This window comes from Bos indicus x Bos taurus, chromosome 22, assembly GCF_003369695.1.
Source record: "Bos indicus x Bos taurus breed Angus x Brahman F1 hybrid chromosome 22, Bos_hybrid_MaternalHap_v2.0, whole genome shotgun sequence".
In the NCBI taxonomy this organism is placed as follows: Eukaryota; Metazoa; Chordata; class Mammalia; order Artiodactyla; family Bovidae; genus Bos; species Bos indicus x Bos taurus.
In genome coordinates, this window is record NC_040097.1 from 16,723,764 (window position 1) to 16,749,238 (window position 25,475).

The following is a 25,475-nucleotide window of genomic DNA, read 5'->3' on the forward strand; positions in this document are numbered from 1 at the left end:
GTCACCCTCCCAGGGCCCGACGGCTGCTCCTGGATCCTGATCAATTTCCTTCAAGAGACTGGCTTGGGTGTTTGGGGTTCACACTGCAATAACTTGCAAAAATAAAATGTCTTTTTCATGAGCAGACTGAGCAGCACATGAATGAATACATGAGCCTCAAGACTTCCCCTCCCCTCCTGTGTAACAGGAAACACTCGTTTCTGAGTCCCTTGGTCAGACAGTCGTTTGGTCACTTAGCATTTAGCAACGGTGAATTTCCCATCACTTTATTCCAGCAGGGCTGCTCTGCTGGGCAGCTGGGGTGGGACGCCACGGTCCAGGGGCAGCCTGGTCTTTGCTGGCCAGAGGACAAGGCAAAATTGGCCTGAGACCTGGGGGCTTATCCTAGCCTAGCTTTGTGCAGGCTGAGATCTCCAAAATATTTTACACTGCATAGATTCTTGGGCAGAAAAGTCTCTGTTGAGCTATACTGGATGTACTTTCTGAGAACAGATCAAACTTCAGTAAAATTAAACCTGTGCACTTTGCAGGATGATGAACCTGAGGAGGCCGCCCTGCCAAGAACAGCCCGTTCTGGGAATGCATGAGTGCCAAGCGAGCCGGGGAGAGGGTTCATGCTTCCTGGGGCGCCTTCTCCCTGAGGTTCCTCCGCTAGCTCCTCAGTTGAGCCTGGATGATGCTGACACCTGTGTTAAAACTTCACTCGATGGCCCTCTTGGAAGCCAACCAGAAACAGACTCCAGACAGCACTGGGAGAAAAAGGCCTGTGATGGGGACCCCAGAGATCTGGATTCAAATCCAGCTCTGGGACCATGGACGAGTCACTTCTCTCTGGACGTGGGCTTCCTCCTCTGTAAACCCCTCAAAGACATCAGCACAGCATCTCTCAAGTCCCCTGAGTGCTGGTGGCTTTTCAATTCCAGCCCACCAGACTTGTTTAATTTTTTTTTCTAATTAATTGCCAGCGTTTCAAAATCTGGAGGGCTCTTGAGACTTTAGAGATTTTACTTTAAAATCCCAAATTCTGGATTCTCTTGGGATATCAGCAGACCTGGCCACAGTGGACCCACATTACCCACAGGAGGCAGAAACTAGGAAACAGAAAGAGTTCCCAGAAAAGGGAATGAACCACCCCAAGCTGATGCCCTGTGAGCATCTAAGTTGAGGACTCCAGTTCATAAGTCTGCCTTATTTTGTTCCTTTAACATATTGCTCAACTTTTTCGTTTTTCACTTCAACTGGAACACTCATGAATAAGCTTTGTAGTCAAAATACTTCACAAGAACCAGTACAAACAATCTATTACATGGGGCTCCATAAAGCAGGGGACATATATCCCAGCCTGCCAGCAATTCTAACACTGTCTGTCCAGGGACCCAGGGCGGTTTAAAAGTCCTCTCTGACTCTCTGACCTCCATGGGCTGTCTCCTCAACCCTCTGCCCCTCAGCCAGGGACATATGTTTGGGAGCCAGGACAGTGAGGTCAGAGGTGGGCGGGTTTCTGAGAAGGTGGGGGCCACATCTGCATTTTGTCATCCTTCTGGACAGACCAGCATCTGCAACGCTGCCTGTGGGCCTGCCAAGTCGCTGGTGGGGATGAAGCAACAAGTGAGTCGCGCTGCAGGCAGACGCGAGGAAAAGGCACAGAGAAGAGAGACGCAGGTGCGTCGGGGATGAGAGGCTGGGGTCAGGAAGATGGGGCCCGGACCCACGTCTCTAAAGGAAACACACAAGCCAGGAAACCCAGTTCTCAGGGCAGCCACACCTCATTGGTAATAATGATGTAATGACAGCAACAGTGAAAGGATTGTCAGCAGCAGGACAGCTAACACTCAGCGAGCTCTTACTCTGTCGGGCGCTGGGGTTATCATCATTATCCCCACTTTAGAGATGACGAAACTGAGGCCCAGCAAGGTCACAGACTTGCGCAGGATCACGGGGCAACAGGTGGTGGAGCGGGAACCTGACCTCAGGCAGCTGCTTCCTGAATCGCGGGGCTCTGCGCTGCCTCGTGCATTGTGCCTCTCGTGTTCAGGATTCAGTGACTAAAAATCACAGTGCAATCTATCTGCACGTGTGCTCCTCGCTGTGAAATAATGATGCTATTTACACTGACATCTAAATGCACAGATCACTCTGCACATAGAACCGTGCACGCTCCTCTCTATGCATGGCGTGGAGGACATTTAAAATGAACTCTGACCATTTGCAACCTGCACCTTACTCGCCAGCTTTAGGTGTACAAGTCACTGCATGTGTCTCTGGCCTTGTTCACAGTGAAGTGTCTGCCCCTTCAGAGACCTGACTCCCAGCACCCCAGTCACCCAGAACAAAGGTGCCCAGTGTTTGTGAAAAAGCCTAATTAATGGGGGGTGGGGGCGGTTCTCTTGAAAGATAGTAACGGGGCTGTTTGACAAAATATATTGATACTGTGCTCCAAGGAAGAGATGTTTGGACCCTCACTCACTGTCTGTCAGTCTTACTTTCACAGACATCATTAAACTTAGAAAGAACAGATTAGAAGCAGCAAAACCTAAAGAGTGGAATGAGAAAAAGAAGAAGGTGGTAACAGGTGATATAGATTTCCAGAAAGGAGACCAAAAGGAAATTGCAGGATGTGGCACCAGGGAAAAGGTCTCAGCCCCACCCCCTGGTTAAAGGCACAGGGCGGTGTGCAGGGCTCTGTGATGAAGCTCTAAGTCGGCAACATGGAAAGTCTGAGGGGGAAGGTGAAACCGGGGCGGGCATCCCATTTCATAAAGCAGGGAGGCATGAAGCCTCATAAAGAAACACTTACTGGCATCGTCAATGAAAACAAAAACATTTTAGGAATAGGTTGTAAAGTTCAACCACCTGGAACTGATGTGAACATGTTGGGTCTAAGCACATGATCTTGAACAAAGAATCTCATGGTTTTCTGCTCTAACAGGGAACTCCCTGGAGATTGCTCCTTCAGACACACTGCTGACAGTGTTTCAAGTTTGACACTGAGTCGCTCTCCACCCCATCTACCTGCAGGCAAGTCTATGCCTCCTCCTCTGCCCCCCTGAGAGGACACATGGCATTGTGTGGAGACACTACTGGTTGTCACAGCTTGGAGGGGGAAGTGCTGCTGGCATCTAGTGGGCAGAGGTGATAGACAATGCTGAACACCCCACTGCGCACAGGACAATCCTTAACAACCAGGAACGACCCTGGCCAAAATGTTGTAGCGCCGAGGCTGAGAAACCTGGATCTAAACCAAGGCAAAGGTGGCAGGTGCCCCGTCACTGTCATGTGACTGCAGACTTTCGTGTCTTCACCTGCACTCGGGGATAATCACTCCCAAACCCTATTGGGCTCTATTGGGAATCAGGTTTTCAAAGTGCTTTGTTAATCACACGTCTCCCTCCACCGTCATCTCTCCCGTTGCCTGCAGAGCCTCTGACTTGACTGAGGGAAGAGAGAAGAGTGGGATCTGGTTAGGTGGGAGGAGTCTGCACAGACTGGTCCTGGGTCCTGTGTAGCACCCACTGAGCACGAGGATTCCCTCATGGAGCGCCCGTGAGGCACGATGCATCCTGAGAGAACCTGATGGCCTGAACAGCCCCGCTCCCCTTCAAGGGGAGCCAGGAAGAGTGTGGTTGATTATGGGCTGGGGTCTACAGGGCAGGGCCTCAGCTCCACGACCTGCCTCACAAGCCAGGAACCACACTCCTCCAACACAACACAACACAACAATAACAGCAACAATAATGATGAAGATGATGCTTAAAATTGATACTGCTCAAGAACTAAGCCCTGTTCGTGGATTATCTCATTTAATCCTCACAACCACCACGGGAGGGGGGTAGGGTGACTACCTTCACTTTACAGGTGAACTACAATCATTTGTCCAAGGCCTCACAGATCAAAACAAACTGGCCTCCACACCCAGGACTCAGATAGCACAGTCCACAGCCTTAATGGCACCATCCTCCAAAACTATACCACTTGCATCACCACCTGGATTTCCATTCTAGAAGAAAGCTGGAAACTCGGCGGCACAGACAGCACAATTTCAACTACAATAATCAATGTGTGTGTACATGCATGCCAAGGCAAGGAGGAAATTTCCTGCAGTATTGACTGATTAAACAGTATTTACTGATGAGTAGTAGAATTACAAGTGATTTTTAAATTTCCTCTTTATATTTTTCTAGAATCCTCAAAAATTTTAGCAATAAATAAAAAGTAATAGCTAGTAATAAAATAAAAATAAACTTATAAAAGCAGAATGCTATAAAATTTGTTTTTAATTTTTTAAACATCAATTTCTTGCAAAAATTTGTCAGAAAACCTGAAATTACTGTCTAGACCAGAGGCTGGCAAACTGTAGTCCAAGGGCCAACTCCAGCCCTCTGTCTGTTTGTATAAATAAAGTTTTATTGGTACTTAAAGATTTAAATGGCCTTCCCTGATGGCTCAGATGGTAAAGCGTCTGCCTACAACGCAGGAGACCTGGCTTCGATCCCTGGGTCATGAAGATCCCCTGGAGAAGGAAATGGCAACCCACTCCAGTATTCTGGCCTGGAAAATCCCATGCATGGAGGAGCTTAGTTGGCTACTGTCCATGGGGTCACAAAGAGTTGGACACGACTGAGCGACTTCACTATCTATCTACTATCACTAAAGATTTAAATGCAAGATATGACACCATAAATCTCCTAGAAGAGAACTTAGGCAAGACATTCTCTGACATAAATTTTCTTAGATTAGTCTCTGAAGGCAAAAGAAATAAAAGCAAAAATAAACAAATAGGGCCTAATCAAACTTAAAAGCTTTTTCACAGCAAAGGAAACCATCAACAAAATACAAAGACAACTTACAGAATGGGAGAAAAGATTTTCAAATGATGCACCCAGCAAGGGCTTACTTTCCAAACTATATAAACAGCTCATACAACTCAATATCAACACAAAAAAACAAACAACCCAATCAAACAATGGGCAGAAGACCAAAGCAGACATTTCTCCAAAGACCTATAGCTGGTCAACAGGCACATGAAAAGATACTCACATCACTAATCATTAGAGAAATGAAAATCAAAACCATAATGAGGTATCACCTCACATTTCACATAGGTCAGAATTGCCATCATCAAAAAGGCTACGAATACTAAATGCCAGAGAGGATGTGAAGAAAAGGGAAACCTCCTACACTGTTGGCAGGAATGTAAGTTGGTGCAGCCACTATGGAGAACAGTATGAAGGTTCCTTAAAAAACTAAAAACAGACTTACCATATGATCCAACAATCCCACTCGTGTGCACATATCCACAAAAGATGATAACTCTAATTGGAAAAGATATATGTACCCCAATGTTCAGAGCAGCACTACTTGCAATAGGCAAGATATGGAAGCAACTTAAGTGCCCACAGACAGATGAATGCACAAAGAAGTAGTACAATGGAATGTTCATTGTTCAATGTTCATTCAGCCACAAAAAAAAAAAAAGAATGAAACAATGCCATTTGCAACAACATGGATGGACCTAGAGATTACCACAGTAAGTGAGGCAAGTCAGACAAAAATATTACTTACTTGTGGAATCTAAAAAAAAAAAAAAGAAAATGATACAAATGAACTTACTTACAAAACAGAAACAGACTAACAGACATAGAAAAAAAAACTTACTGTGACCAAAGGGGAAAGGAGGGAGGGATAAACTAGGAGTTTGGGAAGGACATACCCCGTAGCACAGGGAACTATATTCCTATTTTGTAATAACCTGTAATGGAAAAGAATACACACACACACACACACGCACACACAACTGATCACCTTGCTGTACACCTGAAACTAACACATTGGAAATCAACTATACTTCAATTTTTTTTAATTAGTAAAATAAAATTTCATCAGAACACAGCCATGTTCATCACTTACGTAAATGTCTAACGCCCACTCTTATACACCTGCAAGTTGAGCAGCATGCAGACACGTGGGAACACCACACCCTGCTTTTGATGCAGCCTAGAGATGGACCTCTTACTTTCCCACCTCTAAATTTCTCCTCACAATGTGTGTCTTTTTTGTTCCAGCCCTCAATGGATGAATCAGGAAGCTCATGAAACTACAGCCCCTCCTTAGAGAGGTAGCCATATGATTTTGTATTTTTATAAAATGTGGAAAAGGTATTTTAATAAAATTTGGAAAGGGATATTTTTGAAATCTTTTTCTTTTTCTAATTTGAAGCCCCCACAAATTATACACGTTTTCAGATTCTTCAAAACTGGATCTGCCCCTACATAATGCCCAGACATTTCCCCACCTAGTTCTATGTTCAAGACCACATCACATTCAGCGGCAAGAAGGGTATTGTCCCACCAACCCCTAAGCAACTCTAGCCATGACGAGCAGTTTGATTTCCAATCCCCAGATGGCAACTCTGGTGGACCGAGGAGCTGCCCTTCCAGAGACACCCAGGATCCACCAGGAAGCTCATGGAGCCGACCAGTCCTGAGAGGAGCCTGAGGGCACCCGCGTCCACAGAAAGGAAAGAGGAACGCCTGCTCACACACGCTGTCCTTCAGTCATTCCTTAGGTCCACTGAAATCTCACCATCCAATGATATTTACGTATTTTCATGACACACGTAATCTGTACTCTCCAATTACAGAGCCTCTGTAATCAGAGCACTTCCAAATAAGTGGCAGGTGGATGATCTAAAACTGCTTTCTAAAAAAGCAACGTGGCTTGGAAGAATAAGAAAGGGGGGATCAAATCACACAGTGTGCGTGCAAACAGTGGACAACTGTCTATTTAAAAGAACTCTCCAACGCACAGCACAGCCGTTACGGTGGGGCATTTACATCAGTCAGGAGCCTCCGGAGTCCAGTTGTCCAATCAAATGCCTCCCCCCACCAAAGGTCAGGTGGAGAGTGTCCCTCCCTGGTCTATTCTTATCCCCCTCTCCCTGGTGTGGGGGAGGGGGCATCTCTGTGGAGTGCAGCTGGCGGTCTTGATAAGCAGGTGTCAGGGAGTTGAACATGACCTTGCTCATCAGCTGGTGGGAACCAGGCAGACAAGGGAGTCTCTGTATCGCTGTCCACAGGGTCCCAGCCCCAGAAACAAGACACAGTGAGGCCTAGGCGGGAGGGAGGGAGGAAGGGAGGGAAGCTTTTACACACCCCGCCCCCGACCTGCTCCCCCCACCACTACTTCATACACCGGGGGGAAGTCACCAGACAAAAGGAAATCCACATCATTTCACTCGGGAGAGGAAAAATTTCCACCGAGAGGAAAAGAAAAATCTGACCATAAAGATGTGTTGAAGTGTTTCCCAAACAGCAGAGTAGGCAAAGATAAACTGAGGAGATGGGTTTTGAGGAAAATCAAGAGGAAAGTCAACATTGTCTGTGGAGCTGGCAAAATCAATCAGGAAAACTGTTGGCAGAGGTGGGAGGAGATGAATGTACGTTCACCCAGCTGATTCCATCGTACAGACAGCCAGGGCTGTGTCAATGGCTGTTACTGTACCAGCCCCTGGAAGGGGTCCAACATACAGGACCCGCTCTGAATGTCCACTAACCCAGTTTCTAATTAAATGTGGGTTAACTGGCACTGCTCCTTACAGCTCAAGGGACCAATTCAGAGCCGAAAGGAGCATTTTTCAAACTAAAAAGGCCAAGCCAGCACCTTTTATTTTCTCACATCCTTTCAGTTGCTCAACGTGACCCACTGCTGGCTGCACAGAGTCCTCAGTCCTTGGAGAAATCAAGGGGGCCCACCCCGGCCCCCTCAGCTGCCGCTGTGCAGTGACCGAACCACCGACTTGGCAAACGTGAACTTGAACTCCACTCCACTTTTCCCATGCTGTGGTCGCCGCTGACCCCGGAATGAGTCACCCGTGAAAGCCACACATTGTCCCCAACAGAAGAAACACTCAATCCCAGAGAGTGGCGCATTCACACTTCTCCAAGAGCCAATCTCCTCCTGTGGTCTCTGGAGGATGCTGCTGCCCGAGCAGTCTTTTCTTCCAAAATCAGCTGCCAACGCAAACGTGAGAGAGACGGGCATGGGAGACAACTTTCAGAAGCACCAGGACAAAGAGAGTATGAACTCTGAAACTCAAGGCAAACTTCCATTGAGACATTTAAAGGTACAGAGAAATACCGGCCAATATGCTGGCAATAAAAACACCACAGTTATTGTACATGAACTAAGACCCTGGGCTAAGGAAGTATGTTACACACCTCATCTCACTTAATCCTCGGAACTGCCCTAGAAGGTTGGCCCCACGATTAGCCTCATTTTACATTCCAGGAAACTCCAGCACAGGGAGGTTAAGTGATCAATCCAAGGTTACATGGTGGCAGTCAGGCTGGGAACCAAGGCAGTTCATCTCCAGAGCGTGTGTGTTTCAATACCGTGCTATCATGAATTACTAAACTAATTTAGAATTGTGAGCTTCAAGTTATGCTAAAGTGTTCACATTTGGGGGAGGTTGTGATTTTTTCAACTCACTTTTATGTCACTTCTCACTCTCCTCCCAAGAAATGCCATAACCTGGCTTTTCAGATATAAAAACTGCTGGTATCAGTCAGTGTGCTGAGCATCAGTTATATATCATCACATTTAATCCTCAGAACCAGTCTATGAGGCTGGCATTAATATAATCCCCTTCAGAGATAGAGACACTGAGGTTCAGGGAGGTCACATCCTTGCCCAGAGTCATAACACAGAGCAGGAATTTGAATCCAAAATGTCAGATTTCAGTGCCTACATTCTATTATATATGCCATCTCTCACAGAATGTCAAGATTTCCCAGAAAAAAAATATCAAGAGTGTCATGAAATGAAGGGTGAGAATGACCAAATTCAACAACCAAGCCCCCTGGACTCAGTGAATGGGAGAGACGGCAGCGGGAGGCTGAATTGTAGCTGAGGACCATCCACCCGGCCTCCGCCCTGCACCACCAGGACCTTCAGCAAATCCCTGCTCTCTCCAAGCCTCAGTTTCCTAGTCTGTGCAGGAAGAGCAGAAACGGCAAGGGGCCCTGCCAGCCCAGGATTAGACAGGGCACGTGGTCACCTGCAGCAGGGAGGGCTAGAGGGGTGGCTGTCTCCCCTCCCTGGCGGGTAACTTCCCTGCTCCTGGCACTAACCTCCAGGGGCAGCTTTGTAACTCTCCCTGGACTCAGGTCCGTGCCCTGAGCAGAGTTCCCAGGTACAGCCCGAGGCCAGGCAGTAGGAAGGAGCCCACAGTTCCTCTGGGAGGAAGGAGGAGAAAGCTGAGAGAGGAAGAAGCTGGGGTGGGACAGTAAATTGAATGAGTGCTGGACCTCCATCCACGGCGTAAAAACATGTAGAAACCCCTGAGCTCTGCCTGTAAGCCGGCACATACATCGCATATATATTTAGAACTCAATAAACGTTAAAAAAATAAATAAGTAGAGTATGTGAAGATATGGCAAATCAGACGAGGCAAGAAGAGTCCATCAAATTAAAACTTTGCTACTATAAACGCTCCAAAAAATATTTATCCCACCAAAAATATCCCTTTAAAAGTATCTACCTTCTAAGTTCTTTGCTGCTGCTGCTAAGTCGCTTCAGTCGTGTCCGACTCTGTGCGACCCCATAGACGGCAGCCCACCAGGCTCCCCCGTCCCTGGGATTCTCCAGGCAAGAACACTGGAGTGGGTTGCCATTTCCTTCTCCAATGCATGAAAGTGAAAAGTGAAAGTGAAGTCGCTCAGTCATGTCCGACCCTCAGAGACCCCAAAGGCAACAAAAGAACAATGAAGATGACCCCTGTGTTTTTCTGTGGGGTTGGGGGCAAGGGTGAGGGCAATCCTTTACTGGACAACCAACTTGCAAGGTGCCCATCTGACGCTTTGACTCTCCACTCTATTTCTATGTATCATTCAGTGGAGCAAGTAAGTCCTCGAACTTCAGGTAAGACCTTAGAATCCTGATTTGGTCACTGACTGGCTGGGCCTCAGGTTGGGTGAGGAATCCCAGTGCCTGGCAGCTTCCCCTCCCACTTGTGAGAAAGGACAGTGAGGACGCAGAAGAAAGGGCATCACTGGCCTGGGAGTTGTGAACATGAGGTGTTTCTGCTACCCAGCAACTGATTCCCTGCCCGTGGGTAATAGCACTTGGCCTTTCCACTGGGGAAACCACCCCTCCCCACTCTGAGTTAATGGGTCCAAGTGAGGCTGACCCTATCCCCCCACCCGCATGGTCAGGAAGAAAGCATGGACAAGCTGAACAAATATGAGTCTACTTGGGCAGTCCTGTTAGAACAAGTAGGAATGATAAACTCTCACTCCACCACTGTGGGAGAATGTCAGCCTGGAGCTTCTGGGAGGTACCCTGTGGAAGAAGGCTTCCTGGGAATAAGGCCAATACAGAATAAAGGCAGAGCCAAGAGAAGAAGAAAAAGGGACTGAGACCTAAGAACACTGAACCCTGCGTCCAGCCATGCCTGAAGCCATATACTCCTGGCCCTTCCAATCATATGATCATTGCAGTCCCTATGATGCTTACTCCAGACCGAACTGGGCTTCTGTCACTTGCAATAACAACAAACCTTGACTAACGGGACCAACTGCACAGAATCACAAGACCTCCACGTTATTAACACAAGAAGGCACTGGAGGCCACCCAGCCGTATTGTGCACACATCAAGCATTCAACAATGGTACGTTGGCCAGTGAATATTTGCTCATGACTCTAGCTCCAACTTCTCAAACTGAAATCAAGCTAGTCTGACAGCATTACTCTAAGCCACAAGACCAACTAACCGCATCTTCATGGAACAGTATTTTAAATGATGGTAACTTAAAATGCTTTTTAATGAAAAGAAACGTGGTTCATACAGGAATGCAAAGATCGGTCAATATTAGGGAATAAATCAATGTAATTCATCTCATTACCAGAGTCAAAAGAAAAAAAAACGTCTTCTTAAATGCCAATCTTGTTAAATTTCAACATTTATTCCTGACTTTTAAGGGGGAAAATAACCTCTTAACAAAATAGGAAAAGAGGGGAATTTCCTCAAGAGCTCCACAGGTCAAACCAAAAGCCAACATTACATTTTGAGGGAAGGGTTAGAGCTCCGCCACTGAAGTATAAGGTAAGAAGGACCTGAGATTTCACCACTGTTTAACATTACTCAGGAAGCACTTGCTAACGTAGTCAGACAATCAAAAAAAATTACCAATTTGAAAGGAAGAGGAAGCAAAATTCTATTGAGTTACAGACAACGTGATTATATGCCTGGAAAAACTCCTCCCAATAATAACAGCAAAAAAAATAAATTACATAAGATTTAAAGCCTATTAAAAAACCTATTAAAAACTATTAAAACCTATAAAAAACTATTTTAAAAGTAGGACTATTTCATATTAGTCAACAGTAATAAAAGATGTTATTAATCAACAGCTTTCCTACATACCAAAAAAAAAAAAAATCCATGAATATATGATGGTGACCTGGCCAAAGTAAATGATTATTCTAACAAAGATTCCTTCTTCTGTGCTGTCGTAGTCCCCCTTCTGTTTGTGTGGATTTTGGTGGAATGTCTGAAATACACAGACAGCCCTAACCAAACCAGGACCTTGTCAAAAAGATGCTTATCTTACTTTGGCTCAACGATCTCTGGTGACTGGGAACCCATCTCCTGAGACGGCCTACTCGTCACCTAGCCAAGCCTAGTGGGTCCCTCTCCCATCCAGCACAGAGCAAGGAGACCCATGCTTCAAGATGTGACCTCACAGTGACAAGGCCGGTCACACTGACCAGCACACATTCACTGGTACTGACCTGCATGCTGTTCCTCACAAAGCTCAGCCCCTGTCCTGCCCTTGGGCCTGTGCATGCTTCTCTTCCGCCTGCCGAGAGTTTCCCTAAAGAGGCTATGGGGCTTGCTGTCTCAACACTCAGGTCTATGCTAAAATGATATTCTCTGAAAAAAATCCCTCCCAGTTTCCCTGTCTAAAATTTCGTCTTATTCTCTATCCCTTTATTTAACTTTATTTTTCCTCACAGAATACGTCATCAGCTAATGTTGCTTCACACTTCTGTCAGTTTATAATCTGTTTATACGGACTTTCTCTCCAAAAGGTAAACTCCATCAGGACAAGGATCACGATGTCTGCTTCGTTCACTGCTGTCTCCCACACCCTTAACACCCCCTTCTCAGACACAGAAGGGGTTCAATTAAAAAATGTTGGTTTTATGGACAGATGGATGGATGGATAGAAAAACAGATTCTTTAAGTTCTCGGATCCAATCCCAACCCTCAGTTCAGTTCAGTCGCTCAGTCACGTCCAACTCTTTGCGACCCCGTGAACCACAGCACGCCTGGCCTCCCTGTCCATCACCAACTCCCGGAGTCCACCCAAACCCATGTCCATTGAGTCAGTGATGCCATCCAGCCATCTCATCCTCTGTTGTCTCCTTCTCCTCCTGCCCCCAATCCCTCCCAGCATCGGGGTCTTTTCAAATGAGTCGGCTCTTCACATCAGGTGGCCAAAGTACTGGAGTTTCAGCTTCAGCATCAGTCCATTCAATGAATATTCAGGACTGATTTCCTTTAGGATAGACTGATTGGATCGTCTTGCAGTCCAAGGGACTCTCAAGAGTCTTCTCCAACACCACAGTTCAAAAGCATCATTTCTTTAGTGCTCAGCTTTCTTTATAGTCCAACTCTCACATCCATACATGACTACTAGAAAAACCATAGCTTTGACTAGACAGACCTTTGTAGGCAAAGTAATGTCTCTGCTTTTTAATATGCTATCTAGGTTGGTCATAGTTTACTTCCAAGGAGCAAGAATCTTTTAATTTCATGGCTGCAGTCACCATCTGCAATGATTTTTGGAGCCCAAGAAAATAAAGTCTCACTGTTTCCATTGTTTCCCCATTGTTTCTATTTGCCATGAAGTGATAGGACCAGATGCCATGGTCTTAGTTTTCTGAATGTTGAGTTTTAAGCCAACTTTTTCACGCTCCCCTTTCACTTTCATCAAGATGCTCTTTAGTTCTTCGCTTTCTGCCATAAGGGTGGTGTCATCTGTGTATATGAGGTTATTGATATTTCTACTGGCAATCTTGATTCTAGCTTGTGTTTCATCCAGCCCAGCATTTCACATGATGTACTCTGCATATAAGTTAAATAAGCAGGGTGACAATATACAGCCTTGACGTACTCCTTTTCGGATTTGGAACCAGCCTGTTTTTCCATGTCCAGTTCTAACTGTTGCTTCCTGACCTGTATACAGATTTCTCAGGAGGCAGGTCAGGTGGTCTGGTATTTCCATCTCTTTAAGGATTTTCCCAACCCTACAAACTGAATATTTTTTTTAACACCAAAAACATTTTGTATTGGGGGTACACCAGTTAACAATGTTGTGATAGTTTCAGGTGGACAGTGAGGGGACTTAGCCATGCATATACATGTATCCATTGTCCCCCAAACCCGTCCCATCCAGGCTGGCACATAACACTGAGTAGAGTTACATGTGCTATACAATAGGTTTTTGTTGGTTATCCATTTTAAATATAGCAGTGTGTACATGACCTTCCCAAAGGATTTTGTGCTCAGATTCTCAGTCGTGTTTGACTCTTTGTGACCCTATGGACTGTAGGTCCCCGAGGTCCCACCAGACTCCTCTGTCCATGGGATTCTCCCAGCACATATACTAGAGTGGGTTGCCATTTCCTCCTTGAGGGGATCTTCCCAACCCAGGGATCAAATCCGCGTCTCTTATGTCTCCTGTGTTGGCAGGTGGATTCTTCACTACTAGCACCACGATTAAAGAGGACTAAAGGGACATAAGAACAAAATGCAGTGCTTCAGCCAGGAATGCTCTCTGGATGTGGGGTAGGAAGGAGGAGAAATGGAATGAGCTATAAAAAATGTTTTGAAAAAGCTAAGGAAATTTGAATATGGTCTGGATATTTAAAGATGTTATATGCTATGCTATGCTAAGTCACTTCAGTCGTGTCCGACTCTGTGCGATCCCATAGACGGCAGCCCAACGGGCTCCCCCGTCCCTGGGATTCTCCAGGCAAGAACTCTGGAGTGGGTTGCCATTTCCTTCTCCAATGCATGAAAGTGAAAAGTGAAAGTGAAGTCGCTCAGTCGTGTCCGACCCTCAGAGACCCCATGGACTGCAGCCCTCCAGGCTCCTCCATCCATGGGATTTTCCAGGCAAGAGTACTGGAGTAGGGTGCCATTGCCTTCTCCGAAGATGTTATAGGCCTCAGGTAAATAAAAGGAGACTTGAATAATCAAAGAAGTAAAATTAATACTGAACACAGATTTTTAAAAAAAGAGAGAGAGAGATGTCTTTGGAAGGATAAGAGAAGTACCAAGTTCATTTCTGAATGGTAATAGTGACATCTGACTTGTGTTCCCTAAATCCACTCCCACCTCTTCCCTCAATCATAAAATGGTTCTGTGCACAAGGCTTCTGAAGATGAACCTCCTTGAAGAAAGTGTATCAGCTTTTAAAAAAAGTTTTCTGAAATACAGCTGATAAAAGCCAATGTCTCTTTATGACATGGTGCTGCTGCTGCTAAGTCGCTTCAGTCGTGTCTGCCTCTGTGCGACCCCAGAGACGGCAGCCCATCAGGCTCCCCTGTTCCTGGGATTCTCCAGGCAAGAACACTGGAGTGGGTTGCCATTTCCTTCTCCAATGCATGAAAGTGAAAGTGAAGTCGCTCAGTCGTGTCCAACTCCTAGAGACCCCATGGACTGCAGCCCACCAGGCTCCTCCGTCCATGGGATTTGCCAGGCAAGAGTACTGGAGTGGGGTGCCATTGCCTTCTCCGATGACATGGTGCTAAAGGAGGGCAAAGGTGTTCCGGCTCACCTGGAGGTGAAAGGTTGCCTAGGTTGGGTTCTCTACCTCGTGCTGGACAGCACTACCCTTTCCACTGAAAGGACAAGGACATCCTAGACTCACATTTGCCTAAATGACAAAACCACATGAACAGAAGATGGGACGCAGATCATCTGTCTTGTGTTTCTACACACTTCACTAGATGCATTTATGAAGTACTGCCGGCCTTTGGATCTCCTGCCATTCGTAAACACCCATGAATAGATTCCACTTACTGGAATTTATATACTTCCTTGGATTTCAAGTTGGTATTCGAAATAGAATTTATTTTCTTGTTTGCAATGTTAATGTAACCTCATGATAGAATTTTTTAAACTATTGGGACTTGCCCCATTGACACAGGGAAAATCTTCACTTCCTTATTTTAGAATCATGTACTAAGCCCAAACACTGGAATAAGCTTATGTAAATTCAGAAAACATGTAATAAAGAGAAAAACTGACACTAAAAAAAGGCATTTTAAAATTATTGCTAATTTGCAGAGGTGGGCAACAGTGGGTGAATATGAAGACTGCCCCTATTTTAAGAGTTACAGGTCAAGGTATTTAGAGGTAATCCATCTGCAATGGATTTCCAAGTGGGGGGGAAAAGTACATATGTGTACACATATACACACACGGACAGAGAAGGTAATGATGCAAAACGTTCAAATAAAATCTAGGTTTAAAAAAAATCTGTTAACTTTTCTTACAAATTTTCCAAATATACAGTTGGGTGGAAAAAATACAAGATAAAACTTAGTTTCTTTGATAACATACTATAATAAAAAGATAAAGAACACAAAGAAAGGAGTTGTTAGGTCTTTCACAAGTGATTAGATCTTCACTGTTTCAGAACTTAAAATATGCCTACTATCCAAAGCACAATATTCTTTTTGCATGACTAACAGTTTTATACTTTTCTTAAAATTTTCCACAACAGTGAAAGCGTGCCTTCTGCCTGGAATGCTCACCTCCTCTACCCCAGGAAGTGTTTTCAGATGTCACTGGAAAGGTGAAACTCCCCTTTACTTGCTTTAGGGAGTACAAAACAGGTTATTAAAACTCACCCACAACACCATTATGTAACGTAACAGAACATTCTGCCCAAGTGATTGTGAGATTAACGGCCAACTTTCTCACTAATTAGAACCTCCATGTGGGCAGGGGCAGCATCGAGTTCCTGCTCATTCATTTGTAGGACAGGGCCAGGCACAGAGCAGCCACTCAAGAAATATTTGTTACATGAATGGGCTATTATACAGCCCTTAAAAAAGAATGCACAGGAAGACCATGTAATGAAAAAATGATTGACCCAAGTGAGAAGTATCATAAAACTACTATGATTACAACAATGTGGAAAACTAAGACTTGGCAAAATCCCATCAACTACCAAAACTAAAGTGGTAGCAAGACGGGGTGGGGGAGGTAAGAAAATGAGTTGCTTTGGAAAAATCCTAAGCGTGTGGGAGGTGCCAAAGGAATGAGGAAGGACCACAGGGACCTGGGGAAATGGGGACAGCGAGGAAAGCAAGGAGGGAAGCGAGGCAAAGGGTGAAAACTTTCCTTACTTGTTCACATGGACAGACGGGTAAAAAAGGTCCTCAGTCCTAATCACGAGGACAACCTCCCAAAGCACAACTGGGCGCTGACCCGGCCCCATTAATTGCCAGCATCCATGGCTACAGGACACCCAGGTTCTAACTCCACCTCTGCTACAAACTCACTGTGTAACCTCCAGGCACATCACCTCCCCAGGCAGTTTCCTTACGGGCAAAACAACCAGTCCCAGATCTAGCCCTGAGCCCGGGGCAGCGCCTGGCACATAGCAGGCCCTCGATCCACCCCCATCCTTACAGAAGACACTGGCTCCTGCTCGTGTGCACACAGCACACAGCACTGCACAGGGTGGGACAAAGGCCACAAGCAGCTCAAGCCCAAGCAGTGAACACAGGGAGCCTGCTCGAGTTCCCACGCTCTTCCCCCATCTAGAGACAGAGTCTTAAGACTCCCTCCACTCAAAACCCAGAGGACATCCAATACGAGCCAGTGCTTCTTAAATGCATCATGACAGTTCTGTACCTCTGTGAGGTACAGTGAGCGCTTCAACCATTGCGGGTTCACATGCCCCCACCCCTAGCTTCATACAGCTCTCCAAGCCTAATTCTTGGCCAATTTTCCTCCAGGAAATGTGCCACGCTCTTGCCTGGGAGGAATTTTTTTTTTTTTTTTTTAATCAGATTCCCAGGAGGGAGACTGACGCACATGGCCCCACCGAGCGAGGACTCAGCATCAGGACGGTTGCCGCTTTTCACGTGTCACCGTCCATCTGCAGGGCGGGTGCTGGGTGAGCGTCCCCTGCCAGGCTTGCGTGCTGTTTCCTGGCACCACGTCCAAGCCCCCTTCAGTTGGAGTGTTTCTAAGCACTTCCCAGGTGCACACTACGTGCCAGACTCTCTAGGCCCTTCCTTAACCCTGCTTGTCTCCTGTTACAGACATTCATCTCCCCTTCCATGTCGGAAGCAAGGCCCAGATCTGACTGCGTTCCCCAGGGTGCTGATAGAGCTGAGCACACGGTGGGTACTCAAATAATGGCTAAACGAATTTTCCAAGGTGATCACCATAAGGATCGTCATAGAAAACTCTGACGTCTCCTCCTCGGTTCTGCAGTTGGTGGGAGAATGATTTACAGGCTGATAACAGACTAAGGTCATGCGCCAGGTGTTAACCAGGTGCCCAGTGACCTCAAGTGAGGGACTTCTTACCAGACTGAACCTTCACATCAACTTGATGACCTAAATGCCACTGTTACCTAACTTCACGGATGGCAAACCGAGACTAGGAAAACTTCAGCAACTGGGCCAAGGATTGTCACCACTTTGTCTAACATCCTCCTGGCAGTTCCCCCATCACCAGGGCCCATTATGAAGAGACTGCCTGGAATAAGAAACATGTTGATGGGCTCCCAATGAAACTCGAACGCCCACCGTCTGCACCTCTATGGATTCCCTCAGCTGAAGCCCAGTCCCACCCCTGGGGCAGCCACGGCAACCCCTCCCCATCCTGCAGAGGGGCTCCAAGCACTCACCTGCAAGGACAAGGTAAGACGAGGGTCCCAGTCGGATGAGAAACAGTGGGGAGTGGCAAGAAGGCCAGGGGCTTTCTCCCTTAAGAGCATCAAAGACACAGGTATCCCAACAATTACCTGTGACACTGGGGCAGGCCATGAAATTAAAAGATGCTTACTTCCTGGAAGGAAAGCTATGACCAACCTAGACAGCATATTAAAAAGCAGAGACATTACTTTGGCAACAAAGGTCCATCTAGTCAAGGCTATGGTTTTTCCAGTGGTCATGTATGGATGTGAGAGTTAGACTATAAAGAAAGTTGAGCGCTGAAGCATTGGTGCTTTTGAACTGTGGTGTTGGAGAAGACTCTTGAGAGTCCCTTGGACTGCAAGGAGATCCAACCAGTCTATCCTAAAGGAGATCAGTCCTGGGTGTTCATTGAAAGGACTGATGCTGAAACTCCAATACTTTGGCCACCTGATGTGAAGAGCTGACTCATTGGAAAAGACCCTGATGCTGGGAAAGATGGCATCACCAACTCAATGGACATGGGTTTGGGTAAACTCTGGGAGTTGGTGATGGACAGGGAGGCCTGGCGTGCTGCAGTTCACAGGGTCGCAAAGAGTTGGACACGACTGAGCGACTGAACTGAACTGAACTGGGGCAGCTACTTAAAACCGCTCCTTCATCTGCAAAATGGAGGCAGATAATGTGCATTCTGCTCAAAAGCCCCTCAGGAGGTGCCCAGAATTGGAAGACATTATTATAATTTTCCATGTAGAGAGCTAGCCAGGCTCCCTGGAGAACTGAAGAGCTTTTTCAGTGTCTTCACAGCAGATCTTTCAGGACATCGTCCTAATTAATGCCTCTAACCATATAAAAGGCAATGGCACCCCACTCCAGTACTCTTGCCTGGAAAATCCCATGGATGGAGGAGCCTGGTAGGCTGTAGTCCATGGGGTCGCTAAGAGTCGGACACGACTGAGCGACTTCCCTTTCACTTTTCACTTTCATTCATTGGAGAAGGAAATGGAAACCCACTCCAGTGTTCTTGCCTGGAGAATCCCAAGGACGGGGGAGCCTGGTGGGCTTCCGTTTCTGGGGTCGCACAGAGTCAGACACGACTGAAGTGACTTAGCAGCAGCAGCAGCAGCAACCACATAAAGGACACAGATGATTTAGTGGGGAAAACCCACAACAAAGCAGAAGTTGAGGCTCAGGAGGCTGAATCTGGGCCTTGGCTTTTCCATTCTGGCTACAAGACCCCAGCCCAGCACTTTGCCTTCCAAAGTACCAGTTTCTTATGTGTAAAATAACATCCCTGGGTCTTCATGTATCTCAAAGAAGATCACTCACTAGTTACCTTAACACTCGTTTAATAATAACCTGTCTCTGGGCTTATGCCAATGAATGTAATGAGGAGTGCATTCTTTCTGTTTTCATATTTATGCAACAAATGTTTAGTGAGTGATGACGCTATCCCAGGCACTGCCCTGAGGAGTCAACACGGACCACGTCTGCCCTTAGTGACTTACAAAGACTTACAGTGACTGCTCTGGCGGTCCAGTGGCTAGGAATGCACCTGCCAATGCAGGGGGCAAGGGCTTGATCCCTGGTCTGGGAAGATTCCACACGCAGCAGGGCAACTAAGCCCAGGTGCCACAAACACTGAGCCACGCTCTAGAGCCTGTGCTCTGCAACGAGAGAAGCCACTGCAAAGAGAAGCCTGCGCATCCCAACTAGAGAGCGGCACCCACTCACCTCAACTAGAGAAAGCCCACACACAGCAACAAAGAGCTAGGGCAGCCAAAAAAATTTTTAATTAAATATATATACATAGGTATATATACATCTAAAATTTTAGGATTGAAAGGAAAAGTCGTCAATCAACCAATCGTTCTTTTAAGCCAATAAGCGATATGAGAGAGAAGAGTGACAGCCAAGGTCACACAATCAAGGAGAGGCAGAGCAGATGCTGCACACTCGTTTTTCTTTTTTTTTTTTATTTTATTTTTAAACTTTACATAACTGTATTAGTTTTGCCAAATATCAAAATGAATCCGCCACAGGTATACATGTGTTCCCCATCCTGAACCCTCCTTCCTCCTCCCTCCCCATACCATCCCTCTGGGTCGTCCCAGTGCACTAGCCCCAAGCATCCAGTATCGTGCATCGAACCTGGACTGGCGACTCGTTTCATACATGATATTTTACATGTTCCAATGCCATTCTCCCAAATCTTCCCACCCTCTCCCTCTCCCACAGAGTCCATAACACTGATCTATACATCAGTATCTCTTTTGATGTCTCATACACAGGGTTATTGTTACCATCTTTCTAAATTCCATATATATGTGTTAGTGTACTGTATTGGTGTTTTTCTTTCTGGCTTACTTCACTCTGTATAATAGGCTCCAGTTTCATCCACCTCATTAGAACTGATTCAAATGTATTCTTTTTAATGGCTGAGTAATTGCAGCTGAGTGTTCTTTGCACAGAAAAATTTCTGCCTGAATAAACACAGGCATGAAAACACCTGACCCTTCCACTTTTCCACTTAATCACTGGCAGGTTTTGACAGAGACTGGAAGACCTCTTCCATCTTTTGCCTACAATATTATTTTAAAGTTCCTATCAAAACAACAACAACAACAAAAAAACACTAAAGCATTCAAATATCGAGCATCTATGCCTCTCTGTCCCAGGGACATCAGTGCAGAACTGGGAAGAAGCTTCAAGATCTTCCAGTCGGGCATGTCCCCGGTGTGATCCCTGCAACAGCAGGTGTGGCGGGTGGGGGACCACACACCCTGCCCTCCCTTAAAAGACCCCTCCCTGCACACTGACCTTTTACAGGCTCTGTTGGGTCCTGTGAGGAAGGTCACACTTGTCTGAGCCGAAGTCAGCAATGGCCGAACAAGTTTGACAACAGGCCCCGTTTTCCCCTTCAGTGCTTATTAATGTTTGGAGGCAATCATGCTCTGAGGAGCAGACTGTGAGAGATGCTGAGAAACTCCAAGAAGACACCTTGGAGAGGTGAAGTGCCTTGCTCAAGGTCACAGGGCTGCTGAGTCTGAGACTGAAGGCTAGTGTCTCTGGTCAGGAGGGGTTACTCTCCTTTTTGCTGGGTCTCCAGCTTCTCAGAGGCTTCCCAGGTGGCGTGAGTGGTAAAGAATCCATCAGCCAATATAGGGAATGCAGGAGACACAGGTTTGATTCCTGGGTCAGGACCTACATCCCCTGGAGGAAGAAACGGCGACCCACTCCAGTATTCTTGCCTGGAGAATCCCATGGACCGAGGAGCCTGGCGGGCTACAGTCCACAGGGTCGCAGAGAGTCAGACACGACTTAATAACTGAGCATGCACACATGCACAGTGCAGACGCCAGCTGCTCAAGGTCAGCAGTTGAACTTCGGAGGTGGAGGAAGCTGAGCAGGCCCCCACAGCCCTTGGGCGGTGAACAAAAAGCTCATAAAAATCAGTGACCAAAACAGCTCCTGCCTAAAGGACAAGATGGAAGCTGATAAGCAGGTCAAGAAGACAGCAACTGACAACAAACGGTGAAACGAGCCTGTCTAAGGTGAGGGCTCTTGAGGCAGCCTACCCTTAGATCGTGCAAACAGAACATAGCACCCAGCAAACCTCAATTCTGGATACGGCTCTTCATGCTGTGACTCATCCACTAATCACCCTGGGGACTTCCCTGGCACTTCCACTTCCACTTCCACTAGAGGTTAAGAACCACATGCTTCCCCTGTAGGAGGCACAGGTTCAATCCCTGGTCAGGGAACTAAGATCCCGCCGCAAGTTGCAGTCAACAACAAGGGAAAAACCATTCTGTTTTCTAGCCAGTTCAGCCACTAAAGCCGCTCACGGGTTGAGAACTTACTGTGCACAGGGCTCTGGACTAGACGTGGAGTGTCGCTGCACCAGACAAGTCAGTAAAGTGGCCAAGCCAGCACAAAGGAGGTGCTCAAAACACCCTGGAATAAATGAGGGAGCCGGAAACGAGCTTTATTTTCATAAAAGAGACACACATTTGTACAACCTGAGAGTGACAGGCCCGGCAAGCAAAGAGTGACCCTGTATTTGAACATTTTCCCAAAGTGCTTAGGGCTGCTAAACAAGGATGGGAGGTTCACTGGCTGACTGGCTGGCTGACACGTGAACGAATGAATGAATGAAAATGAAAACCTTCCACTTCTCCAGCATGGCTGAGTCCTAACCTTCTATCCATTTCAAGGAGCTATCACAAGTCCATATATATGAAGGACTTACGTGAAGAGCAAGGGGTTCTCCCCTCAAAATCCTCTTGAACATCAGACATTCGATTGCCTAACCCCGCTACTGCACAGCTGAGGAAACAGAGGCGCTATCCCACCAGCATCACCGATAGTGGCAGCAAACTGCATTCCCAGGGCTTCCTCTTCTAGAAAGCTTGTGTTCTTGTGAGTTGGCACCCAGAAGTACAAGCGACAAGTAATGGTTGCTCAGTTAATAAATGCTCTGGGACTAGGTCTCCCCACAATAAAGTCACTTGCTTAGAAGACAAAATGTCCATAAAGCTCAGGAGCAAAACGACATCCCCTCAGAAAGGAGTGAGGTCTGTGGGCAGGGCCTCCAGGTCTCCTTGGGGACCTGGGGTTGGCTCCAGGTGCTCAGGTCCTTCTCAGTGGCAGGTTCTGTCACAGCACCTCACCTCAAGGATCTGGGGTCCACCCCTTACCACTACCTGACCCCTACACTCGTCAGTCCAGAAATATCAGCGGGCACCTACTGCCTGCCAAGCACTGGGGAAACAATTGTGAACAAAACAGCCAAGACTTGGCCCCACGGAGTTCACAGTCCGTTAAGTGAGGTAGACACTAAAAAGGTGATAATGTATAGGATAAGAAATCATGTCAATGGATTATCATTTCTAAACCACAAGTCTGGCTGTATCAATCTTCTGATGGAAAAATCTTCCTAGGCTCCTCACGCTATGTGGGATTAAATATAAACAAACAAAAATGAAAACAGATGCCTTAACTGGGGGCTTACTCCAGGCCAGGTGCCTGACTATGACTAACTCAGGACATGCCATTGCAGGAGGTACTATTATTATCCCCATAGACCAATGATGAATTAAAATTTTCCACTTAACCACTGCTCATTGTGTGTGCAAAAGCCTACTCCCTCCAACCCTGAATTCCCTGAGAATTCATCTTACTTAAGTTGCACATTTATATTTCATAAATCCCCACTGAATGAATAATTAACTAATCAATGGGCTGGTTTCCTTCAAGGCATTATCAGTTAATAAAATCAATTTTGGGAACAAGTGCTCCTAATAATCACATGAGAAGTAGCTGCAATGTTGTGTAAAGAGCCAGAGCCCCAGCCCCTGCAGGCCTGAGACCAGGCTTGTCTGTGTGAACTCAGACAATCATTTCCCCTTCAGGCCTGACTGCTCCAAACTGTCCTGATGAAGAAGAAACCAGACAGTGAGCCTAGGACCTCTGTCGGCTGTGCATGTTTATGTGTCTGAAACATTATGGGGAGTTGGGGGCAGGGGCTAGGGCTCAGGAGGACCTCTGAAACTGCACTCTGCCTGCTTTAAGAATAAGGTCTAAAGTTAAACATTTAAGGGAGGATAACTAATCAGGTCTATGGGGGCAAGAGAAGAACCTCCTCTCTGGCTACAGCTCAGTGGGCTTATTTATCCTAATCAAGTAGATTCATTCCCATGACAAGCAGGCTCACCCTGAAAGCCCCTTACCAGGGAGGTGTTTTGGACGAACACCGGTGGGACCATCACCCCCAACTGTGCACCAGAGCAGAGGGGCTGGTGAAATGCAAGAGTGGGACCATCACCCCAACTGTGCACCAGAGCAGAGGGGCTGGTGAAATGCAAGAGCCCGTGTTCATATGCTGGAGGCAGACAAAACCCAAAACACATTCTCCACGTCTACACTCTCCTCTGGGAAGGCCCCTGAGTGTGGTCAAGGCCACCATGAACATGGGCCTGATGGCTCCATGTGGTCCATAAGCTATGACCACAGAAGAACTCGTCACTGAGCAAGCATGCATCTGTCTGTCACTCAAAGTGACAGCAATAGGTAGGAGCTGGGGCTCCATGGCAAGACAGGGTATTTGTTAATTTTCCCTTGTTGTTTGGATTGTTTTTGAATCAATTTCTGTCCTCATGTCACCTAACAGACATAATGGGGGTAACAACACAACTCCCTATCTCACAGGGCTGTGGTGAGAATTAAATGAGTAACCCAAGTGATCCACCCAGAGCCTGACACAGACTAAACACTCTGACTGTTGCCAAGGATGATGGTGACGGTAGTGGATGAATCCGTTTGAGTAGAGAAATCCAAAGCAAGGCTCTCCCAACAACCCCTGCCAGGATCTGGAGAGAAGCAGGTGATCCTGGGATGACCAATCCTGGAATAGCAGACTTGGGTGCTTTTCAGAAGAGAAACAGAGAGGTGTCCACTCTTGGGCAAGACCCGGGTTGCCCAGGGGCCTGGGCCTCAGGATACTCACTGAGTCCTGTAAGGACTGACACTTGCCGGGGCCACTGGGAAATGCAGAGACCTGAGAAGATGAACTTCCCAGAGTAAAGAGAAAGGGGAGAAAATTACAACTATGGAGAGATACCACTGTTCACCCATCAGACTGGCAAAAATCAAAAAGCATGAAGAACTGAGGTGTGGCAAGAGATGGGCAAAGGGGAAATCTGGTATCTGTGGGTAAGTGGTGCTTCTTAGAGAATGAACTGGCAATATTTATGAAGATCTTAAACTCATTCACGGGGTGGCCCAACAACTTCACTCATCAGTAACCAACATGTCTGCCCATGTGCTTGGAGGCATAAACCAGAAAGTGCATCAAAGCACTGTGATTAATATTAAGGGCAAAAGAGAGAATCCACCCACCCACCACCAACAGGAAAACACTGAGATTCTCCTGCCATGGACCCAATACTCACTTTGCAGCAAAACAAGGTAGTTTCACATGTACTGCCTTGAAAACATTTAAAATCATATTATTGAATGTTTTACAAAGGGTACAGAATAGACCAGGAAGCATTGTATGACGGACTGTCTTTAAAGAACAGGAAGGAAGGAAAGAATGACTTTTTTTCCTATGCATATTGCCTGGAGAATTCCATGGACAGAGGAGCCTGGAGGGCTACAGTCCATGAGGTCACAGAGAGTCAAACAGGACCGAGCAACTAACACACACTGACACCTCGAAAAAGTTCTAGAAGGAAATTCACAAGGTAGGTCACAGTGGTTACTTTTGGGAAAGACAGGAGTAGAGTGTGTGCAAGAAATGAAATGGCGGGGTCGGGGGGAGGCTCAATGGAGACTTCACTTTTATTAACTAGGAAAACTTATGCATGCATTTCTTGAGTATTTAAACTAATGTATGTATTTATAAGGGACAAAAAAAGAGGAGGTGGAAGGAAGAGGAAGAGCTGATGACTTCAAGAGAAGATGTAACTGCCGAGCGCTAAGGGTCTGCCTTCACCACCAGCAAACGCAGAAACAACACATCT

General features: G+C 46.5%; 1 protein-coding gene across 2 annotated transcripts in view; it reads right to left on the reverse strand.

Moving 5' to 3' along the window:
• Positions 1 to 25,475, reverse strand: part of ARHGEF3 (Rho guanine nucleotide exchange factor 3) — a 313,634-nt gene that overhangs the window by 253,200 nt on the left and 34,959 nt on the right. The gene's annotated exons all lie outside the window — the stretch shown is intronic.